Source organism: Schistocerca gregaria, chromosome 3 (genome assembly GCF_023897955.1).
Source record: "Schistocerca gregaria isolate iqSchGreg1 chromosome 3, iqSchGreg1.2, whole genome shotgun sequence".
Lineage (NCBI taxonomy): Eukaryota > Metazoa > Arthropoda > Insecta > Orthoptera > Acrididae > Schistocerca > Schistocerca gregaria.
This window is the reverse complement of record NC_064922.1, coordinates 129985287-130009689: the sequence shown is the minus strand read 5'-3', so window position 1 is coordinate 130009689 and position 24403 is coordinate 129985287.

The following is a 24403-nucleotide window of genomic DNA, read 5'->3' as shown; positions in this document are numbered from 1 at the left end:
GGAACTTTTACTGTGACACACAACAAGTAACAAGCCAGCCACTCGGAAAATCTGCTTATCTATACATTAAGCGTTTAATAATTCGTACAAATTGATAGGCTGATCTAGACGCAGTTGAAAGCAGTAAGACATGGACTAACCACATCAGTTATGCACTGAGGAGTTTGAAACTATCTTACAGGTTTCTGTACAGTCATAGCCGCATTTGTAAGTATTTAAGAGATTAACCAAGACGCTAGACAGTTAATTTTAAAAGTCTTGTACTTCTTACGCACGCCAGAACGACAGTCGGGCGGAGGAAGATGCTGTGAGGTTACAGTCAAAAAGAAGAGGCGTCAGGCTCCTTAACGAATACGCCCCCGCGGACACTCGGTCTATTTTTTTTTTTTATCTCTCTCCACTTCTAGAGCACACTGCCCCACAGCTATCCCTACAGCAGGAAACGGTGGTGTAGTTGTTTCCTGTTATTTACTAGAAAGGAAATAACAAATCCCATTGGATGGAACCCGGAAAAGTCAGTGCACACATATTTGTGCACGTTCACACACACACACACACACACACACACACACACACACAGGCGCGCGCGCACGCGCTCGCGCGCTTGCACACACACAGTCTTTTTGATAGAATACAGTAAGTGTGACATAACAGTCTAACGTTCCCGATCGTAAATTTGAGATGTAAATGTGTTTTCTGCATAAAGTTCTCTGTACATGCAGAAGACAATCTGTCAAAGAAAATCAGCCATAACGCAGAGTATGATATTAAAAAAATTACGACATGTGTCAATAAGTTATACAAAAGAACCTGTTTCTCAAATTCATGAATACTTTTTGTGAAAAGTGAATTTGTGGAAGAAGTTCGCTAACAACGGACCACCCGAAGAAAATGTGTAATTAAAACCCTCCGATATTGTAAAAAATATTTAATTTTCAGTGTAACTTCCACCTTGTATTGTACATTTCACTTCAGTAGACACATCAGTCATAAATAGTCAACATTAACGAAATAGTTCAAAATTAAAAGCAAATGCCATCGGCCAATGAAGGAGACTGAGCCAAGCAGTTTCCGTGAAGGACAGTAGTGTAATTGGCGTTAAATCCTGTGCGCAACTAAATAGCTAAGTGTCAATCTGCAAGTGTCAATTCATTTCATACTTTTTATTTAGAAGCTTTTTTGTGTGATCTGAAACCGAATAACATGTATTCGAAAGCAAGGTCACTAAACATAAAAATATCACCTTGAAGGGGAAAAAAAAAGAAAGCTCGTTTGTCTGATGATCAAGACATTTACACTCTATTAGAAAATATATAAGGAGTATCAGCAGTATCGTGACTTTTTTTTATAGTGGCCTTCTTAGGCCTAAGTTTAGATAAAATACGAGGCCTGCATGGAAAGTACAAAATTTTACATTCTGAATATGACAAAATGACTTGAGGTGCTCATATTCCGAATGTTTTTTATAGAAATTTACCCACTGTTACACTTAAGTATGACTTTTTAATCACTTACACTGGTCACTTACAAGAATACATTTGTAGAGCAAATGCTATCTGTTTTTACTGATGTTTTTGTGTCTTTATGGGACCATTGACGACTAAGACACAGAATCTTTGGCAACACAAGGTTTCTCAAAGGTTGTTCCTGTAGAAGCCACTCGTCTTTGAAACCAGTACGTTCAGCTCAGAACACTAGCCACTTAGCCAAGTTACGGGAAGACTGAGACTAAGGGTCCGCCCATAATACCGTGGTCGGTAATTGCGAAAATGGTAGGGCATGCGTGGGCAGAGTGACAGTGGTAGGGGTTGCGGAAAGGCATTGTAGGGGATATGCCCCTCCACAGCGACACTTGCACACTTGCATGATGACCAATCAAGAAGATCTGCCACCTCTGCCGGCTAGCTTGTTATTCATTTGCACATTTCAGAGAAATGTGACGAGGTGAATTTTGAGTAAAACCTACACGTTTCTCTTTTTTCCCTGTTAACATTTGGTTCTTTAGCCAAAACACTGCAAAGTTAGTAGAACTTCACCGCACTGACACGTTGTGCAGCCGCAGCTGCAAGAGAATTCTGAAACAGTAGTTTATTAAGTTTATTAAGAGAGGACCCGAGGAAAATTAAGTCCAGAACGTTACGAAAAGCACGTAGTCGGTACAAAGTAAACGTGACCATTAACGAAATTACAGACACATCATAATGAAACTGATATAGAAAGCTGCAAGTAAATCAAAAAGGTTTTTTTTTACCGTATAGTTTCTGTAAAATTGTTTGAGAAAGATTGCAGGATGTGCACCTTCATTCTAACCGCGGGGCCTGCCCTTCACGACCAACGAATGAACTCTCCCAGCGCTTCAGAACACACCTGGACAGCGCGCATTAGCAACCGTATGCTGCACGGGCTCTACACACGCGATGGCCGTTAGTGTGCGATTACTGTCAGCATCCACGCAGAATTGGTGCCATCCCATCTAAGGAGCCGGCCCACTGCCAGCAACTTCCCCTATATGCGCACATAATACAAAGGTAATTTACAAAAATCACACTGATGATGGTGTAACTTCAGTAAAATATATCTGGGTAGAAAAGCAGAAAATATTGGTTGCTCATGGCGGAAAATATCCTGAAACAAAAACGATGCCATGCCCCTCCAGTCGGTAGTGGAGCTGGCATCGGGGCCCGGCGAGTGGGAGACCAGCTTACGTCTCTCCCCCAGGAGAGGTGTGATACGTGTCATGAAATCTGATCAGATTCGATTTCATTGTTCTCATTATTTTAGTTCAGCCAGGTCATGTTAGTTCATTCCTGGTACACGTACATTCTGTGAACATTGTTTCATATTTTCTCAGTGTTGTACACCAGCCCTTGGTGTTCCGAAATACTAGGAGCATGGTTCGCCATTTGCCTTTCACTACGCTCGGTCTATTCTACGCACTGTTTCAGAGAGTGTACCCAGATTCATGAGGTAATGGCTCGCCGATTGCCAGTTTATTTTACCTCGGAAATTTACCTGAACAGTCTTTAAACACATAATTCCCTCACAGTTGTGGCTAGACAGGTTTTCCTCTGTCAGTTGATTTAATGGTTCTGCGAACTAAATTATTCTTTAATGATATGTCACTCTGCAGAGGAATGTGCCCTGATACTAAACTTCCTAGCAGATTAAAACTATGTGCCGGCCCGAGACTCGAACTCGGGACCTCGTGTCAGCACACACTCCCTGTAGAGTGAAAATTTCACGCTGGAAACGTACCCCAGGTGTGGCTACGTAAAGTCACCGCAATATCCTTTCTTCCAGGAGTACCAGTCTTGGCCTGCCTCGGTGGCCGAGCAGTTCTAGGCGCTACAATCGGGAACCGCGCGACCGCTACGGTTGCAAAATGGCTCTGAGCACTATGGGACTTAACATCTTAGGTCATCAGTCCCCTAGAACTTAGAACTACTTAAACCTAACTAACCTAAGGACATCACACACATTCATGCCCGAGGCAGGATTCGAACCTGCGACCGTAGCAGTCCCGCGGTTCCGGACTGCAGCGCCTAGAACCGCATGACCACCGCGGCCGGCCCTACGGTTGCAGGTTCGAATCCTGCCTCCGGCATGGATGTGTGTGATATCCTTAGGTTAGTTAGGTTTACGTAGTTCTAAGTTCTTGGGGAATGATAACCTCAGAAGTTAAGTACCATAGTGCTCAGAGCCATTTGAACCAGTACCAGTCTTCAATGTTTCGCAAGAGAACTTATGTGAAGTTAGGAAGGTAGGAGATGGGGAACTGACGGGAGTAAAGCTGTAAGGCCGGGTCGTGAGTCGTGTTTAGGTAGCCCGGTTGGTAGAGCACTTGCCTGCGAAAAGCAAACGTCCCGAGTCCGTGTCTCGGTTCGGCACACAGTTTGAGGTGTCAGGAAGTTCCGAAATTATTCTTGCATCCTTAATCATTATTCCGTATAGATGTCTTCTGTAACGCACTGTTGTTGTTTATTATCATCACTTGAAAAATAGTTGAACGCAACTTTTCATGACAATCCATCTCTCCTTCTCTGCAACACTACTTCATCGTGCATCCGTTTGAAGCTGCTTATTGTATTCACACCCTATCGCTCTATACAATTTCTAATATTCACACGTCCTTCCATTGACAATCAGGTGATACCTTCGTGGCGCAGCACACGTCTCAACAACCAATCCCTCCTTTTAGTCAAGCTGTGCCGTAATTTTTTTTCCCGAAATTCCGTTCAACACCTCTACATCTAATCTTCAGCGATCTACTATAGAACGACATTTCAAAAGCTACAAAGTGGTGGTTGAAAGCTAATGTGCGGATACCTAATCTCCTTCTGCCCAGTATTATTCGACATTACCGAACCACCTTTCATCTACAACATTGCGAAAGTAAATGTAAATCAAAATTTATATCCAAATGATTGATTCGACAGCCTAGTAGTGAAACTAAAGTTGACACATTGTGCTACATTCCAAAATAACCCTTGTTATCTCCCACATAAATGAACACGATTAATAAATTATAATGGAATGGCAGTTTCTGGGACAAGGAGTAACATTCAGGATAACGATAGCTTTGCAAACGTCCCCATCTGATGACTCAGGGATCGAGACGTGGCTGCACGATCCGTTAGAGCCATCCGTGTAAGATGCCTGTCATCTTGACTGCTAGTGATACGAGGCCGTTGGGATCCAGCGCGGCGTTCCGTATTGCCATCCTAAGCCCACGGATTCCATACTCTGCTAACAGTCATTGGATCTCAACCAACGTGAGCAGCAACGTCGCAATACGATAAACCGCATTCACGATTGGCCACAATCCGACCTTTATCAAAGTCGGAAAAGTGATGTTACGCATTTCTGCTCCTTACACGAGGCATCACAACAATGTTTCACCAGGCAACGCCGGTCAACTGCTGTTTGTGTATGAGAAGTCGGTTGCAAACTTTCCTCATGTCAACACGTTGTAGGTGTCGCAACCGGCGCCAACCTTGTGTGAATGCTCTGGAAAGTTAATCATTTGCATATCACAGCATCTCCTTCCTGTCGGTTAAATTTTACATCTGTAGCACGTCATCTTCGTGGTGTAGCAATTTTAATGGCCAGTAGTGTATATTTCCCTCGCAATTTTCGGTACATATTTGAGGCTTTTTTTTTTGTAGTAGAACATAATTTTAATTTCAGTGTGTGAAGGAGTCTTCCTACTATTTGAGCTTTAAACACGTCCAATCTTTCTCTTTGTCTGCGCGAAGCAAGTATAGATGGCACAAAGAAGAAGAATCCAAACGAAAAGACTGATTTTTGCAGTGGACGGTGACGTGTGAGTGGAAATGCTGCCGTAATCGCCGCTTTACGCTACCAGCAGGAACTGTTAACGCTACAGCTGCTAGCTTGATGGCGTTTAAAATTTAAAAAAAAAGCGGAAGTCGACATCGAGAGTTCCAGACAAATCCGATATGTGACGAAACCGAGTAATGGACGCATCGGGTACCTTAAAGTAGACCTCTAAAACCAAGAGTATATTTACGATTTGAATCCGATATTATAATGGGCCGGTATGTCGATATTTTTTCCGTCGACACACCGATACTTTTCCTCGATATATCCAGAACCGATATTGATATTTTTTTAACTGCAATCGAATAGCAATGAACTCAGTACCCAACCAGTGTCCACCGTCTTGCATAAGGATCGTATTAGCAACTGTACCTTTCTAACAAGGTATAAGTGTCCTAATTTCATACATTCTCGTGATCTGAGTAATTATCGTCAAAGACAGGCGAGTCCAACGTATTTGCAATCTTCCAAAGCTTCTGTTCTGTTCTTGTCTGAATTGTTTATCATCCGTGTTTGATTTCCATACTCAAGAAAAACAACACTAAAATTTCTATTCCGTGTCAACAAACTCCTCTTCTCAGAAATTCTTTTCTTTTTATTGCCATTCCGAATTTTGTATCCTCTCTGTTTCTGCCATCATCAGGTATCCTGCTGCAAAAATTGTGGATTTCATCTACTACTTTCGAGGTGTCAACTATTACAGATTACCATTAATTGCTAACTAAGTTATGTCATCAAAGTGAGAGGTACTACCTGACGCGTTTCTGAAACTTTCATAAACTGGGCACGATTAAAACACGCTATCCACCCTCGAAATGACACAAGCAATTCCCCAAAAGTCCATTACCAGCGCTAGTTGCTCCTCTCTCTCTCTCTCTCTCTCTCGCTCTCTCTCTCTCTCTCTCTCTGCGCCTCTTCTTGAGCAGTCATATATCTACACCACTAGCAAGAATACTGTTAGCAGTGGGTTTATAGACGATTTGGGTCGTCCTGTTTGTTCTACGGTATTACTATTCCTGATAACATTCTTAGTATCTTTTTCTTGTTTCTACTGGTAGATGACAGTGGTGCACTGCAAACATAACAAGTAGAAATGCTCAACCTTGGGTTTACATCTAGAGGTCGTGGATAAATAACCCGTTGAGAGCAGTTTTGCTATGACATCATCAACGACGCTGAATCCTAGTCACAGCGCATTAGGTAAATGTTCTTGAAGAGATGACGGTATTAAGATGTTCGGAAATTTAACAACTGAAAATGACATACGACGAAAAATTTTAAAATTTGAGATGGATGACGGTGGAGAATATTTTTCAGCCAATTACAGCGCAAGATTGATTTGATCGGATATATTTTTCTGACAGTCAGAGTACAGACAATTTTACAAAGTTCGCTGTGTTCAGAAAAATTCGATTTTTTATTATGTATCATTATCAATAACAGCAACAAGAAAACTAAAGTATTTTAAAAAATTTCCGTAAGCTTCTTCACCTGAATTGTCTAAATTGCTGCTACACATCTCACACACACACGAACACGCGCTTGGCATACAAACACACACACACACACACACACACACACACACACACACACACAAGTCATGCTGTGTGCAGCGAGGTCCAAGAAACTTTCCATGAAATCTAACACACACACACACACACACATTGCGTATGTGTTGTTTACACACCGCACAACATCTGAGCCAGTTTTTTCTGATTGGATGTTACCCTCTCTACACATTAAGAAAAGCTGGATTGAGGAGGTTTGATGTATCACATGCATACTCTGCCATCTTTCCGTAAACGAGCCAACAGTCTGCTAACTTACTTTATAGAAATTGCAAGCAGAAGGTATCAGGATTATTAGCATTTTATCAGAAACTGAAATGACTCATGTTACGAATATTATAACAACTGCATGATATTTTGTACAGTAGCTATGCTTTCTGACTTACTAGATGTTACATCGTGTCAATCCATTGGAAAGAACTTTGTGCAGTGAAATGTTCATTCATGTCCACCCCTAAGAGTTCTATTCGAACGTTACAAAACTGGGGCCCTGAAAGCATACAAAATAAGATCTTCTTAAAGAAATAATATTTTAAGAATCGGAATACCGATTTTACGTTAGCTGCTTCAAATGATCCCTACATAAATTACTATGCTTCATCAGTAGCCTGAATATATTGTGTATACTGTTAAGTTCATGATGATCAGTTGACATGGCAACTGTCATCATCCCTCGATGTTGATGATTACCTTACCTTGAACGCATGGTGGATATTATTGAGGTAATGAGGGTTAGCGGACATAGAGATTGTCATTACCCTGACCATGGTGACATAGATACTCCACATCGGGTGTTTTTAAAAGACTGGTTGCTCGAAGTCAGACGACATCAACAGAAACAAAACCAGAAAGCCTCCGTTAGGGATGTTGAAAATACGTAGTGGATAAGCTTGGTACAACATTCTTACTACCACATTATCAAAAACACACGTGGGAATTAAGTGTAAAATCAAATAATCTGATGCCTCATGAAACTGCCCTATAAATCTACATTAACGGATTTTAAAGTACTGAAGATGTCTTGAGAAATTTACAGAATAAACTGAAAAGGTTTGAGATATGAACATTACAGCAAACTCAATTCTTTTATAGGAGGAGGCTTTCTGAGTTACTAGATCACAAGATCATTTTATCCATTGGAGAGATCTCTGCGCAGTGAAATTTTTAAGCAGGTTTACTCTTAACAGTTCTGTTGGATATCTCTAAAGTGTAGTATTTTCATATGTAAAGCTACCTTAAAAAGCTCCAAAAAGTATAAAATCTTGTGTGCCATATTCAGATGTCCCCCGTATTTATCAAAAAATTACGAAAGGTCGTAAGTTTCAATATTTCAAAGCAATATACGGGGTGCTCAAAAGTAGATGACTGCTGTTAATTTTCTTTCTTGCGCCATGTTCAAAAATTTTTAGCCTAACAATTATGTAAACGAGCACTTGCCTACACCCGAACTTCGATTTCTGTACCACAGATGGTGTAAGCCACAACTCAGTCACAAATTAATTATTTTCCATACCTAAATTTTTCTGTAATGGTTGTCAGCTGTTAGAATGCAAGGAGGCAGGCATTGGAAAGATAAAACCCACTGGTCAGTGACTATGCATTTTGCTTGTTGGGATAAGCTTCAGCTTTCTTGGTCTTCTCGAGTCGGTAACATATGATATGTATCGGTAATTGAATCGATGCACAAGTGGAGACATTAGAAATTGCTGGCAGTTGCTGGCGGTTTATAAACGTTGAAGCAATTGCTCATGGCGAATTATTGACCCTGGCCCACCATAGCTGTCAGTCAGCGCTTTCCACTTCTTGGAACATGTTGTGGTGGGCAGGAGAGCCAACCCGTATAACTAAAGGAGGCCGAAGTGCACGCGTTTTTGCTCACGCAGGCTGGCGTGAGGTCTGGAACATGACAAGGGAATTAGAATTTAGAAAAACGGACGTAGCTGGTGGAATACTTAACTTTAATCCATTAATGACGGACGTCGCTCTTGACATTACATGATTTACAATATCGATAGAAACTGATGATGGCGCCTTGCTAGGTCGTAGCAAATAACGTAGCTGAAGGTTATGCTAACTACCGTCTCGGCAAATGAGAGCGTAGAAGTCAGTGAACCATCGCTAGCAAAGTCGGCTGTACAACTGGGGCGAGTGCTAGGAAGTCTCTCTAGACCTGCCGTGTGGCGGCGCTCGGTCTGCAATCACTGATAGTGGCGACACGCGGGTCCGACGTATACTACCGGACCGCGGCCGATTTAAATGCTACCACCTAGCAAGTGTGGTGTCTGGCGGTGACACCACAGAACACATGGGCAGTTCTCCAAAAACTGTAGATCTGATACGTACATTACCATTATCTATCTCACATGTTGTCACCTGCTGATTACTTGCTGTCACTCAGGCGTACGCTTTCATCCAGTGTTGCAGAATCTGGGCCAGCTGGTATCTGGAGTCCTCAACCAGAGTAGTGGTTGACAAGCTGCAGCAGCTGTCGTCAAAATACCTGATAGTGATGAAAATTCGATGTGCGAGGCAAGTCTTCAAAAAGATGTAAGTCTTAGTATTAACAGTCATTCGTCTTCCATTTACTTATTTTTCCTAACGCGTTTCTGTAAGTGCAAGTTGTTCTCAAAGCCCCTTCCAGTTTTGTAGTTTTTCGTGCAGACATTTGTAATAGATGTTTCTGTTTCAGACCTTGTCATATGAATGCAACTACGTTGTCTTTCCTAATGGATTCTTTTTCCCCAGTGCTGCAAGCAGCTGCAATGTGTAAAGCAGCTGTCTGATCAGGCAGTGGCTAGTAGCTGATTGGTGAAGAAGACCGCCGACGGAGAACAGTCTCGGCAGGCTCAACACCGTGAACATCCTCGTTGCCGACTTTGAGACAAATCCAGTGACATTAACACATTATCAACTATGGTGAATAGCACCAAAACGCATTGAATCAGATTATCTTCAAAGGGTTGTTGTCGAGCCTGCGTTTAGAAGCCGAATATTTACAGGTGTGATATAGTGATAGGTTTTAAAAGCCAAGACATTTCGTGGATTCTATTTTCACTTTATCGAGAAGAGAGTTCGTCAAATTAAATCAATTTTTCACTTTTTCGCAACTTTCTCTTGTCAAAGACAGGTCAAACAAAGCAAATTTACCTCAATAGAAAGAATTCCAACTGACATTAGTGATGACTGTCTATTTTCGTAGAGACAGTTCCAACTGGGTATTGAAGGAAATAGGTTTCATGCAGGAACTGCTCCAAAGTGAAAGCAGATAAACATACAGCAATAAATATTCAAAGGACTATGTTTCAAGTAGCTAATTTTATCATGTTTATATTCTGTAAATCATAATGCACACCGTGTATCTAATTAGTTTCCATACGAAAAGAAAATAAATAAACTTCGCCAACTTACCATCTCCAGTAGATATGTTCCCACTTTTGATAACAAGGACAAAGATGTCTCTTTTAATGTCTGTAGCAGGCAATATTCTTATTCTGAATGGACGACTATGGAACACAAGCAAGATAAGAAAGACCATCGGATTACGCTGCTGCATGTCTCAAAGTAACAGTGCAAGAAACATGAAAATTAGAATGGATGATTTATAAATGGTCCTTAAGTCAGTCTTTTCACTTTTTGAGATAACTCCGTTTGCGGTATCTGCAGGGGTTTACACAGGTTTGATGGTCAAAACATGCCTGAGTCGCGTTTTCGTTCTACGTTTTACAATCGGTCGCTTTTGTAGATTAAGTGTCAAGAGGTACCTAAGTCACTGACTCTAGTCCCCTTCAATACCCAACTGTTGGTACTACTGCAAAATATTTTCTGCAGTTAAATCTCTTTGCCCCTTTTCTTTGTTTGTTGTTTTGTTTATATTGAGTTGATTGTTAAATAGTCGAGATGACGTTATTGTAGTGCTGGTAACTTATGGTAATTATTACAAAATGAGTGACTGTAGAGATTTAAATGACAGCCCATTAAAACGCGAAAGAGGAAGAGGTATCCAGAAGCCTAGAAGAGGAATGTTATTAAGGAGCTGAACACGGAGGAATCCAGTACCGGTCAAGATCGATCTGCAGGTAAGAAGTCATTACTGTTAAACGTACTGTTGCAGTTTTCGGAAACTGACTAGTACCGATGTTAAAGATATAGAAAGATACTTTATCCTAAAGAATAGGTTAGTTTGTACATTTGCCCTTAACGTTAAATATTTTTAGCTATATGGCTTTTTTATCTAAAAGAAGAAACAAAACTTAACATTAGTACTGCAAACAAACATAATTAATGCTCCTTTCAATCTTATTAATTACCTAGACCTAAATCCCTATTTCTTTGGTTTTAGGTGCAAGAAAAGCTGTTTTACAAAGTTCGCTGACGCGGAAAAAGCCTCGATATACAACTCTTCATGAGCTGATTTGCAATCTAAAGATGAGCAAGATTTGCATTTACAACGGATGAAAGAGGTGGGTAATATTAAGCAACTTCGTCCCAGGATTGATTATGCTTGTTTGAGAATGCACTCATATAAATACCATGTGATTATCCGTGAAACTAAGGTAGATCTTTGTCGGGAGGCACTGTTTAGGCTGTGTGATGTGACCGAGAAGCGAACTAAACATATTAGACAGGTTCTGCTGGAAGGAAAATCGCCACGAGACAAATAATCAGACATCCATGTCCAAGAAAAATTGACCCTAACGAACGTTTGATAACGTATGAACATATAAGCCCAATCCCTGTTTACAAAACGCACTATGCATCAGATACAAACTTTACGTATTTGTCATCTGACCTGTCCGTCAAGAAAATGTGTGACTTGTATGTATAAGGTGAAATATCTTGGTGCAAATACCAAGTATGAATTCTTTAATACATATTTCGAAGGAAATTTCAACCTAAAGTTCGGAAACCCACAAATTGAGATCTATTTTTTTGCGAGGCGAATAAAATGCGCATACGTAGTCATCATTTAAGTAATACTGCAAAAAGAGTCGCGGCTGCAGAACCAACGGTGGACATGAGGCGAGCTAAAAGCTTCACATATGCCCTTAACGAAACAACTTAAAAGAGCAAAGAAAATGGAAACATTTTAGGCCTTCTATTTGATTAAATGCAAAATGTAAGTTTAGTGAATATACCGTGTTCAAGATATGCAACCGATGACTCGCTGTTTGTCCCCCTATCCCGAATCAACCAACCAATCGACCAAAACGTTCTTGCCGTTACTCACCGCGGGCTTCAGTCAAGAAGCGATAGATGAGGAAACAGAAATTATTGTGCGTGAATGAGACTGAACCAAATCTTTCGGAACAAGAGTTAGTTATTTTATAACTTCTTTTCAGGAAAGAATGAATTCATGTAGCAACAGGTATAACAAAGCTTTTAACTGACTTTAAATACGAAATTTAAATGTGAAGTATATACGGTAAAATCTTGTCTCTTTATCATTTGTTGTTCAGGATTTCTGGTTTAACATTCTTCATGTATTGTTTAGAGTCGTTTATAGTCTCTCCTCCTTGGTCGAAGACGTAGTTTAGAAAACAATCCAAAAGGGGCAGTCCAATCACTATACGCGTTAAGACATTTATCCCACTGAGAGACGAAACGATCAATTCCTGTTTCGTAAAACCCCGTCGCCCGCTGGCAGGCCTACTACCATACCCATTCTTATACTTTCCTTGTCCGTCTGGAACTAAAGTCGAAGTACGTCTTTCTTCAGGTCAACCCCCTCCCCTTGTTGTTGTTGTGGTCTTTAGTCCTGAGAGTGGTTTGATGCAGCTCTCCATGCTAATCTATCTTGTGCAAGCTTCTTCATCTCCCAGTACCTACTGCAGCCTACATCCTTCTGAATCTGCTTAGTGTATTCATCTCTTGGTCTCCCTCTATGATTTTTGCCCTGCACGCCGCCCTCCAATACTAAATTGGTGATCCCTTGATGCCTCAGAACATGTCCTACCAACCGATCCCTTCTTCTAGTCAAGTTGTGCCACAAACTGCTCTTCTCCCCAATTCTATTCAGTACCTCCTCATTAGTTATGCGATCTACCCACCTAATCTTCAGGATTCATGCGTAGATGCCAGTTACAGTCGATTAGGAAGTGTAAGAATAGGTGAGGTTGTGGACCCGTCAGCGGGTGACGGCGTTCAACGAAACACGAACTGGAATAAATGTCTCAACACGTGTAGTGATTACTGTTGAATGGAACCAATCCACGGTCCCGTTTTGGTGGGTGTTCAGTGTTTATTTACTGCCCTTCATATGACTGAGCTGGCTACCTGTTAAGTAAATTTACTTATACATACAAATAGAGTCTGTGACTTGTGGGTGAGGGACCTATTTCTTTCTGTAGCACTCCAAGAAATCCAGATGAGAATTAAGTTGGTAGGTTATCAGTTACGAATTAAGAAAAGGTAGCAATAACTTCGAAAACAGATATGAAAGTCCCAACTGAAGACATAATGATCTTCTGCATTACTTGGTGTGCACAAATAGTTATAGCTGTGACACGTATATCGATTAGTACGGGACTACTCTGCCTTCCTTATGACATCATGAACCTTAGCCTGGCTATCCCTAAGTGCGTCTGCGTAAGCTCGCTAAGTGCTCGGCCTAGTTTCTCGTTTCTGCCATCCACTGAGACAGGAGAGGGGGTGGGGACTAGCTCAGGCAGTGGGACACATTGTCAACTACACTACGGATTATATGAGCCGAGGCTGATTAAACTGCATTAAATTTCCTACGAGAAAATTTTTTTTCTCTAGGATAATAGCTTCGGCTGTGAAGTGGATAGAAAAATCATATGATACAGAATCAACGTTTATCTTTAAATGAAGTGGATTAAAACAGACATTAAATGTGTATACCACAACTAACAGGGATAAATTGTGTTCAGGGGGTGTAATAGGTAGTGAGGAGGGGGTGGGGTGGGGGGATGGGGGAAGATGTGTGGGGTGCAAGTGGAGGGAAGGAAGGTAGACAGGCAGACGCTACGCCTTTCCCTTCTTCACAGGTCAATAGACCGATCGTCGAACAGGTGGTTCCCCACACTATCCACCCCCCCCCCCCCCCCCTACGTAACAAGAAGCAACTACAGGAAGCTCCACAATGTTATGCAGAACGTCGTGCCTTAACAGTCACTGTCTACGCAGTGCACAGGCATGCTCGGGTAGCGTTATTTTCCACAAAATCCGTTAATGTTACGTGGAATGCATATATGAGTTATTAATAACACTATCGCAAGTACTGCATATACACTCCTGGAAATGGAAAAAAGAACACATTGACACCGGTGTGTCAGACCCACCATACTTGCTCTGGACACTGCGAGAGGGCTGTACAAGCAATGATCACACGCACGGCACAGCGGACACACCAGGAACCGCGGTGTTGGCCGTCGAATGGAGCTAGCTGCGCAGCATTTGTGCACCGCCGCCGTCAGTGTCAGCCAGTTTGCCGTGGCATACGGAGCTCCATCGCAATCTTTAACACTGCTAGCATGCCGCGACAGCGTGGACGTGAACCGTATGTGCAGTTGACGGACTTTGAGCAAGGGCGTATAGTGGGCATGCGGGAGGCCAGGTGGACGTACCGCCGAATTGCTCAACACGTGGGGCGTGAGGTCTCCACAGTACATCGATGTTGTCGCCAGTGGTCGGCGGAAGTTGCACGTGCCCGTCGACCTAGGACCGGACCGCAGCGACGCACGGATGCACGCCAAGACCGTAGGATCCTACGCAGTGCCGTAGGGGACCGCACCGCCACTTCCCAGCAAATTAGGGACACTGTTGCTCCTGGGGAATCGGCGAGAACCATTCGCAACCGTCTCCATGAAGCTGGGCTACGGTCCCGCACACAGTTAGGCCGTCTTCCGCTCACGCCCCAACATCGTGCAGCCCGCCTCCAGTGGTGTCGCGACAGGCGTGAATGGAGGGACGAATGGAGACGTGTCGTCTTCAGCGATGAGAGTCGCTTCTGCCTTGGTGCCAATGATGGTCGTATGCGTGTTTGGAGCCGTGCAGGTGAGCGCCACAATGAGGACTGCATGCGACCGAGGCACACAGGGCCAACACCCGGCATCATGGTGTGGGGAGCGATCTCCTACACTGGCCGTACACCTCTGGTGATAGTCGAGGGGACACTGAATAGTGCACGGTACATCCAAACCGTCATCGAACCCATCGTTCTACCATTCCTAGACTGGCAAGGGAACTTGCTGTTCCAACAGGACAATGCACGTCCGCATGTATCCCGTGCCACCCAACGTACTCTAGAAGGTGTAAGTCAACTACCCTGGCCAGCAAGATCTCCGGATCTGTCCCCCATTGAGCATGTTTGGGACTGGATGAAGCGTCGTCTCACGCGGTCTGCACGTCCAGCACGAACGCTGGTCCAAGTGAGGCGCCAGGTGGAAATGGCATGGCAAGCCGTTCCACAGGACTACATCCAGCATCTCTACGATCGTCTCCATGGGAGAATAGCAGCCTGCATTGCTGCGAAAGGTGGATATACACTGTACTAGTGCCGACATTGTGCATGCTCTGTTGCCTGTGTCTATGTGCCTGTGGTTCTGTCAGTGTGATCATGTGATGTATCTGACCCCAGGAATGTGTCAATAAAGTTTCCCCTTCCTGGGACAATGAATTCACGGTGTTCTTATTTCAATTTCCAGGAGTGTATAAGCTAAAGGTCACCTAGGTATTACAGAAGATGTTTCAACAATACTGAGGCAGCACATTAGAGCAGATCGCTCTTCTAGATCGCATTCCATCAGACATATTCACTCTCATCTTCGAAGAGGTACTGTGCATGCGTGATAAGTGACCGGTCCTCTCACTGCAATCCACGCTTCAAGTGACAGCAGTTACTCATTGTAAAAGATTTGTCCAGTCTACCAGTAATACAATTAATGGTGAGAGAAGTGCAGTAACTTTTAGGTCACTTATTAACTAACCGTAAAGTGCCTACAGTACAGTTACATATCTTTACAATACGCTGTCAACGATAGACAGCAGCAAGGTGGCATATTTACCAGTCCTTTACCTTTCCCATTGATACAGGATAGATCACTGACAACACCAGACCTACGAATTAAACATCCAGCAATGTATTTTACATAAAAGCTCACTTAACAGCTGTAAAAAATTAGTAACTTAATGAACTGAAAACACGTGCTGAATGAACTTATTTTGCCCATTCACACAAGAGACCTGGGCATAAGATGCTGGGGAGGTATGGTCTGTCTGTAAACTCAAAATTGAACAGCGCTTCTAGTGGAGGAAGTCACCTTTCGCAGAAGACCATAACAGGTGCCATACAGGATGGCTAAGCAGTGTCGGCTACTGTGTCAGAGCACAAGAGCACTTTAGACACCTTGCGGATTTATTGGTTATTTTTCTTTGAATGCTGTTAAACCTAACATACATGCTGCAATCTGAAAGATACGTCACTTAAATGTTCTGCTTCTCTTGACTCTGTGAAACTCGGCATAGTACATACAGAATATACAATTAGAACGTATTTAGCCGGGAAATACTTATGAAACAATCCAACATATCAACTTGCATTGGAGACATACATCGGGCAAGCATGCAGCGATATGGAGATATTTCTAGCTTGTTTCTGACAAATCCATGTTTGGAATACCACTTCATGTTATGTGGCTGAATTTGGCTTTTTCGACGAATCTGGTTGCACCGTTGTAACGTACACCAAAAACGACAGAGCCTTGATTTGAAGTATATTTTTGTACCTGTTACTGTTTGCACCTGTTACTAAACTCAATTTTTTTCAAGGAGGTGTTTCACACCCTTAAAGGGCGTATGGGCGCGTACAAAAAATGCGTCTCTTATTTTCCTCTACACTATAAGATATTCAAAGATGATCAAAATAGAAGTGTATCCTTTGGGAAGGTTTACTAGTTAGTCATTTTGTACAGCAGGTGTAGTGTTCTTCCGGGAAAGGCGATTCGCCCAACGCGAGTGCTACTCGCTTTTCAATTTACAGATTGCATGTACCGCTCCAGTACTTCCTGCTCACTACTGTTACGTGAGTAGACAAAATAACTCCACTGAGCCCATGTATGTGTAGCAGATTTATTTTTCACCTTATTGAGTGAGTGCTTTTCTACAGTTGTCAAGTGAGCTTTTCTGTAGAAACTGTCAACAGTTAGAACTGTCAACGGACAACTGCTGTAAAGAGTCTTTTATAACTGTAACACACTGTCAAAAGTCAATAGCATCGTCCCCACTATCACGACCTGGAATACTTTTCACAGTATAAATGGTATCAAGCGCACCATCCCAGCCTCAGCTACCCTAACATTTACAGAGGTCCGGAGGCTTAAATTGTCTCCAACAGAAGTGGGTCAGCTAGGTGTTACGGAAATTCAGTCACTTCAACATAGGTCAAACAAAGCATTAAAGCAGATTACTGGGCTATAATGGACATGATTAATCACATTCCATAATTATAATATATAAGAAACTATCAGCCCCGACTGCGGTAATGAAACCTACCTTCACCTAGGTTTGAGCCCAAGTAATTTATCCTTCTTCAGAAGATAAACCTGATTCTATAATATGTCTACGAGAGCATGGTCTAGAAATAAAACTAAAACAGCCTGAATAGGCGTAGCCAGCCACGGTGGTCTAGCGGTTCTAGGCGCTCAGTCCGGAATCGGTCGCAGTTTCGAATCCTGCCTCGGGCATGGGTGTGTGATGTCCTTAGGTTAGTTAGGTTTAAGTAGTTCTAAGTTCTAGGGGACTGATGACCTCAGATGTTGAGTCCCATAGTGCTCAGAGCCATTTGAACCAATAGGCGTAGTCACATTTTAAAAATGCGGTACATAGGTACTAAGTCACCACTAAGACCTAACTTATGCTCCGGCGAACGCCACGTCTCCATGGATACCGTGCGGTTGGCCCAGAGAGCTCACGTGAAACTGTTTCACGTAAGCCCCCCGAGGCCCACCGTGGTGTTATAGCTGGCGCACGATCGATGGGACACAGCATCTCCGAGGTAGCGGTGAAATGGGGATTTTCCCGTACGACCATTTCACGAGTTTACTGTGAATATCAGGAATCCGGTAAAACATCAAATCACCCACATACCTGCGGCCGGAAAAGGATCCTGCAACAACGGGACCAACGACGACTGAAGGTAATAGTTCAACGTGGCGGAAGTGCAACCCTTCCGGAGATTTCTGCAGATTTCAATACTGTGCTATCGACAGTGTCAGCATGCAAACCATTCAACGAAACATCACCATTATCGGCTTTCGGAGCCGAAGGCACACTCGCGTGACCTTGATGACTGCACGACACAAAGCTTACGCCTCACTTTTACTGGTAAGGACACAATCTCACGTATTTGTGGACCCTGCATATCAGCAGCGGACTGTTCAAGCTGGTGGAGACGCTGTAATGGTGTGAGGCGTGTGCAGTTAGTGATATGGAACTTCTGATTCGTCTAAATACGGCTCTGACAGGTGACACGTACTTAAACATCCTGTCTGATCAGATGCCTCCATTCGCCCATTGTGCATTCCCACGGACTGGAACAATTCCAGCAGGACGATGCGACACCCCACAGGTCAAGAATTGCTACAGAGTGGCTCCAGGAACACTCTTCTGAGTTTAAACTTTTCCGCTGGCCACCAAACTCCCCAGACGTGAACATTATTGAGCATGTCTATAATGTGTGGCAACGTGCTGTTCAGAAGAGATCTTGACCGCGTCGTATTCTTACGGATTTATGGACAGTCCTGCACGATTCATGGTGCCAATTCCCTCCAGTAGTATGTGAGTCTATGACACGTCGTGTTGCGGCACTTCTGTGTGTTGGCGGGGGCCCTACAGGATATTAGGCAGGTGTACCATTTTCTTTGCCTTTTCAGTGTAGTTGATACTAGGCAGCTGAAAACAGGGTAGTCCTCGTTTCGTACCTATCTGAAATATATAGGTACAGTTATGAAGAATTCGACAGATCCGATTATATGACCGGTAACCCTTTTGTTATAAAACCATCAGGTGAATGGTTCACAGATCGTGGAGTTCGTGGGGCTCAGATCCAAGACGTACGCCTACTGTATGGATGCAATTGCCACCCAGAACCGGGCTAAGGGTGTGAATCGTGCGGTCGCAGCGACTCTCACAATCGAATATTACCAGATGTATCTTTACGAGGGCGTTAGCGCAGCTTCGTATATGCTGCACTACGCAAATTTCGTTTCGAGAGGCCATGTGGTACATACTGCACTGCAGCTGGAAGTGGGGCTGTCCCCTCATGACGACAAATGGTTTACCTGTGGGGATGGAATTTGGACCCTCCCGTATGCAAACTGTTCACTAGAGTTATTGAATGTGTGGTTGTGTATATAGTTGATGTGTATATGCAGAAAAATAGAGACAGAGAGAGAGAGAAGAGTATGTATGCTTTATTGCACAACAAGAGTGTGTGTGTATGTATACTGTCTGCACATTATGTGTGTTTGTGAAAAATGTTGTATATATTTGTGTGTGTTTATGTGTGTGCACGGTTGTTTCTTTACCTGCTGCTGTTACTCCTAGTTCCCATGTCATAAGCTACTGGAAAAAAAAATTGTATCCTTTTAGAGGTTTCCATGTCACTCAGGATTTATTGTTGTGACAGTGCATACGGAGTACATGTCAATATCACATTCATTTCTTAGGTATCGAGCCATGCTGCTTCTGGTATCCAGTCGATCGCACAGATGGCAAATACTCTTCTTGAATACGTTATGCCGCGCCTGCTCGATGTGTTCACGTAGTGTTGTAAAAGTTATTGGTTGATTAGTCGTACGAATCACTTCTGGTCCCTTCACATCCCACACTTGCTGCGTTGGAACTCATGCTGGCCAGCGAAATTAACAGCACGTCTTGCAGAGCGCGTTGAGTTCCACGGGTAGTGTGTGGGATGGCATTATCCTGTTGGAACAACACATCACCTTTCAGATGCGAGATTGGCAAAAGAAAGGGTCTACCAACGATCTGAACTCACCGCGTCTACGTCGCACATGTTAACCACCATCGCTTTCGCGCAGGCAGATTCTGCTATCATCCCTAAAATTACGGCGCGCCATTTCATCTTCCAAGTGATCGTCTGACGCCACCGGTCGAGCAGCGCACGTCGATGCTGTGGCGTGAGTGGTAGGCGGGCTGGAGGTGTGCGCGCTCATAGCCCCACCGCTAATAACCACATCACAACAGCTCGTGTTGGTACATCTGGGCTCACAAGACCTCTTATCTGTGCTGTGGCGGCTACGATCTGCCACTGCTTCCCTTACAATACCACGATCCTGGCGGGCTTCTGTGCAGCGTGGACAGACGCCCAGAACCTCGTCTGCGGGTGTTCATGCGACCACTGATACCAACATCGTTCCGCAAATGACGCAGCACACCCAGATTGTCCAGCTTCTGCGATAATTCTCCGAAGGGCCATCCTCCCATTCCGAAGGCAGCAATTAGGCCCGCTTCAAACTGGCACAGTTGGCTGTAGGCGTATCCGTGTCATGGTTGCCTGCTTACTTCACGCGTTAGCACCACACTGAGCCTTCTGGCTGTGCGTATTCCCTGTTAAAGTGTAGAAGCAGTTGACGCACTGGCAGCTATGACACGACGCTATCTGTTGGAGGAGGACGTTGAAACCATTATCAATACATATACCATGCCCCCTCTGTTATCGTATCGAAACCGATGTCGTCTTTAAGCGTGTACATTTTTTTCAGCGGTATACAACAAAAATCATGCATTAATTACTGGAAGTATTGAAAGAAATATATACACTGTGAACGGGAAAAGCTGATTAAAAAAAGAGAGTAATATAATTTGAAAGACAAAATGTTAATAGTGCGTATATAAAAAGCACAGAAAGAAAAATGAAAATCGATGATAGTAAACGTAGTATCTAGTTGTGTCTTCGGAAAAAAAGTAATTTATAATTAAGAAATGTATAAGTTATGTATAAATACATCAAAAACTGAAAATTGTTGTATGTAAGAAGAAACTGATTTGCAAAGATAAACCACTGTATGTACACTACTGGCCATTAAAATTGCTACACCACAAAGCTGACGTGCTAAAGACGCGACATTAAACCGACAAGAATAACATGCTGTGATATGCAAATGATTAGCTTTTCGGAGCTTTCACACAATCTTGGCGCCGGTGACGACACCTACAACATGCTGACATAGGGGAAGTTACCAACCGATTTCTCATACACAAACAGCAGTTGACCGGCGTCGCCTGCTGAAACGTTGTTGTGATGCTTCGTGTAAAGAGTAGAAATGCGTACCATCACGTTTCCGACTTTGATAAAGGGCGGATTGTAGCCTATCGCGATTGTGGTTTATCGTATCGCAATATTGCTGCACGTGTTGGTCGAGATCCAATGACTGTTAGCAGAATATGGAGTCGGTGGGTTCAGGAGAGTAATACGGAACGCCGTGCTGGATCCCAACGGCCTCGTATCACTAGCAGTCGAGATGACGGGCATCCGTATGGCTGCAAAGGAATCACAGACAGGAGCGCCTGCGATGGTGTACTCAGCGACGAACCTCGGTGCACGAATGGTAAAACGCCATTTTTTCGGATGAATCCAGGTCCTGTTTGCAGCATCATGATGTTCGCATCCGCATTTGGCGATATCGCCAAGAACGCACATTGGAAGCGTGTATTTGTCATCGCCATACTGGCGTATCACCCAGTGTGGTGGTATGGGGTGCCATTAATTACACGTCTCGGTCACCTCTTGTTCACACTGACGGCACTTGGAACAGTGGACGTTACGTTTCAGATATGTTACGACCCGAGGCTCTACCCTTCATTCGATTCCTGCAAAACCCTACATTTCAGCAGGATAATGCACGACCGCATGTTGCAGGTCCTGTACGGGTCTTTCCGAATGCAGAAAATGTTAGACTGCTGCCCTGGCCAGCACATTCTCCAGATCTCTCATCAACTGAAACCGTCTGATCAGTGGTGGCCGAGCAACTGGCTCGTCACAATACGCCAGTCACTACTCTTGATGAACTGTGGTATCGTGTTGAAGCTGCATGGCCAACTGTACCTGTACACGCCATCCAAGCTCTGTTTGACTCAATGCCCAGACGTATCAAGGCCGTTATTACGGTCACATGTGGTTGTTCTGGGTACTGATTTCTCAGCATCTATGAACCCAAATTGCATGAAAATGTAATCACATGTGAGTCTAGTATAATATATCTGTCCAATGAATACCCGTTTATCATCTGCATTTCTTCTTGGTGTAGCAATTTCAATGGCCAGTAGTGTACAACCAATAGCTCTGTAAGGACAAAAATGTTAATAGTCAGAAAAATCATTGTAAATAAAAAATACACTCTGGGCTTATCATAGGAACATATAGTCTTTTACGTAAAACATTTTATTTGCAAATGATTATAAAAAATGTATCGCAGAAAAACGATGTTGGCCGTAGTAAACCTTAAGTTATTTGTATATCATTCTAATTAATTAGGAACGCTTTAACTGTATGGTGCATCTGAGTGGGCTCATCTAGTCGAACTATCCAGAGAAATTTTTGCTGTTGTTTATAACAAACCTGTCCCTCTCCGCTATGATGCTCAGACGTCGAATAAATAGGCCCATGCACAGCCGAGCTAGATGTAGAAAATGATAATGGGGAGGAGGAATAGTTGCTTGATTCTCATTGGTCGTATTGTGTTTCCCACCATTTTTATGTCACGTGACAACCTTGATTCAACCTGACACCGGATATCCTGATTTTATCTGCAATAGTCACTACATGTGGGACCTGCAGTGTTATCCTACTTGCAGACATCAAGAGAACAAGATGTAGAAAGCTTGAAACATTTGTTTCCTTTAAAAGGCATTAAACGTTTTCACATAAAATTTCGGAGGTATTACTTTCCGGCACGGCCTCGTAGATGTATGCTTTGTGGATACATACATGAAAAATTAGATGCGTGTGATACGTGTGAAGTAACAATGTCGATAATAGTCATACTGTTGTTCAAATGCATGTTGTTACAAAGAAAAGACTCTTCCAATTTGTGTTACTGGGAGTTCAGAAAGTGTCTGACTGCCTTCAGATACCTTCTATTTAAAATAAAGATGTTGGAGATCAAATCACTGTATCTTTTAATTCCAAATTTCTAGGTAATAGATTGGTCCTGGTATTTACGAAACAAGACTACTGCGCTCAGTATCGTACCCGTGCCTTGCAGAGGTGTGCGGACACGGGTACCTCACGTGAGGGGTCACCGACGAGCTCCCATTTTCCCGGCAGTGAGTAATTTCACGAAGAGCGGCCCTCATGCGGCTCGAGTTGAAAGCGCTTGGACTCCGTCCAGTGGCAAAATCGTGGCACCTCTCCCAGCGCATTAAACTCATCCACCAAATGAATTCCGCAGACCTGCAGGATTAATCGGCGCTCGTGCAACCGCGCCAAGAGAATGAACGCTGACGTGCCGAAGAGTGTATAAAACGTGATTAACACGGTTTGCTCGACATGTCGTTCGTCGCTTTGTTGTAATTCATTACTGGCCTATGTAGTTTTCACGCGTAGAAACTGAAGTTCGTGATATTTAAAGTAGAATTTTTATTCATCCGCAGACTACATATTTAGGAATACTGTACGTCTTGTGGCATTACATTTTAAGGACAACAGCAAAATAACTCATATACACAGGCATTTACGTACCTAGACCCAAGTTTGACAAGATGCAGAAAGTTGGTAACGTTTGTTTTATTTAAAAGGCATTAAAATTTTTCACATAAAATTTCGAAGGTATTACTTTTCAGCACGGTCTCGTTAGATATAAGATTTGTGGATACACACACGATAAATGAGATTCGTGTGATACGTGTGAAGCACCCATGTCGATAAGGATGGAATGGGTAGTCAGCGTTGGCGTCGTGGTGGAAACAGCACAGGCACGTGCCCGAGAAAACCCAGATAAACGACGAAAGACCTAAGCCAAGATGGGTGGATAGTTCTCTTTAATCGATTGGAGATCGTCATGGAGATGACGATAAAACTCTACTAGTAGGCTCTTGGAGATAGACACAACCCATCCCATGAAAGCCTACTTACGAAGTTTGAAGGAGCAGCTTACAGAGAGGAATGAAGGAATGTACTGCATATCTTCACGAATCACTCCCATTGGTATCACGCAGACGAGACAAGACTAAACACAGTAGGCACTTCACAGTAGTCTGCAGCGTACAGATGTAGCTCTAGATGCAGGTGGGGACTGGAGCTTTCATCCTCCAAAATACAATGGCAATCCGTTACCCACAGCTGCGCTTGCGTATAATTACACTCATTTTCAGCAGAAGTTTGCAGCTCGTGGTCTACTGGCTAGCGTTGCTGCCTCTCGATCACGGGGTCTCGGGTTCGATTCCCAGTAAAGTTGGGGATTTTCTCTGCACGGGAACTGGGTGTTTGTGTTGCACTCATTATTTCATCATCATCG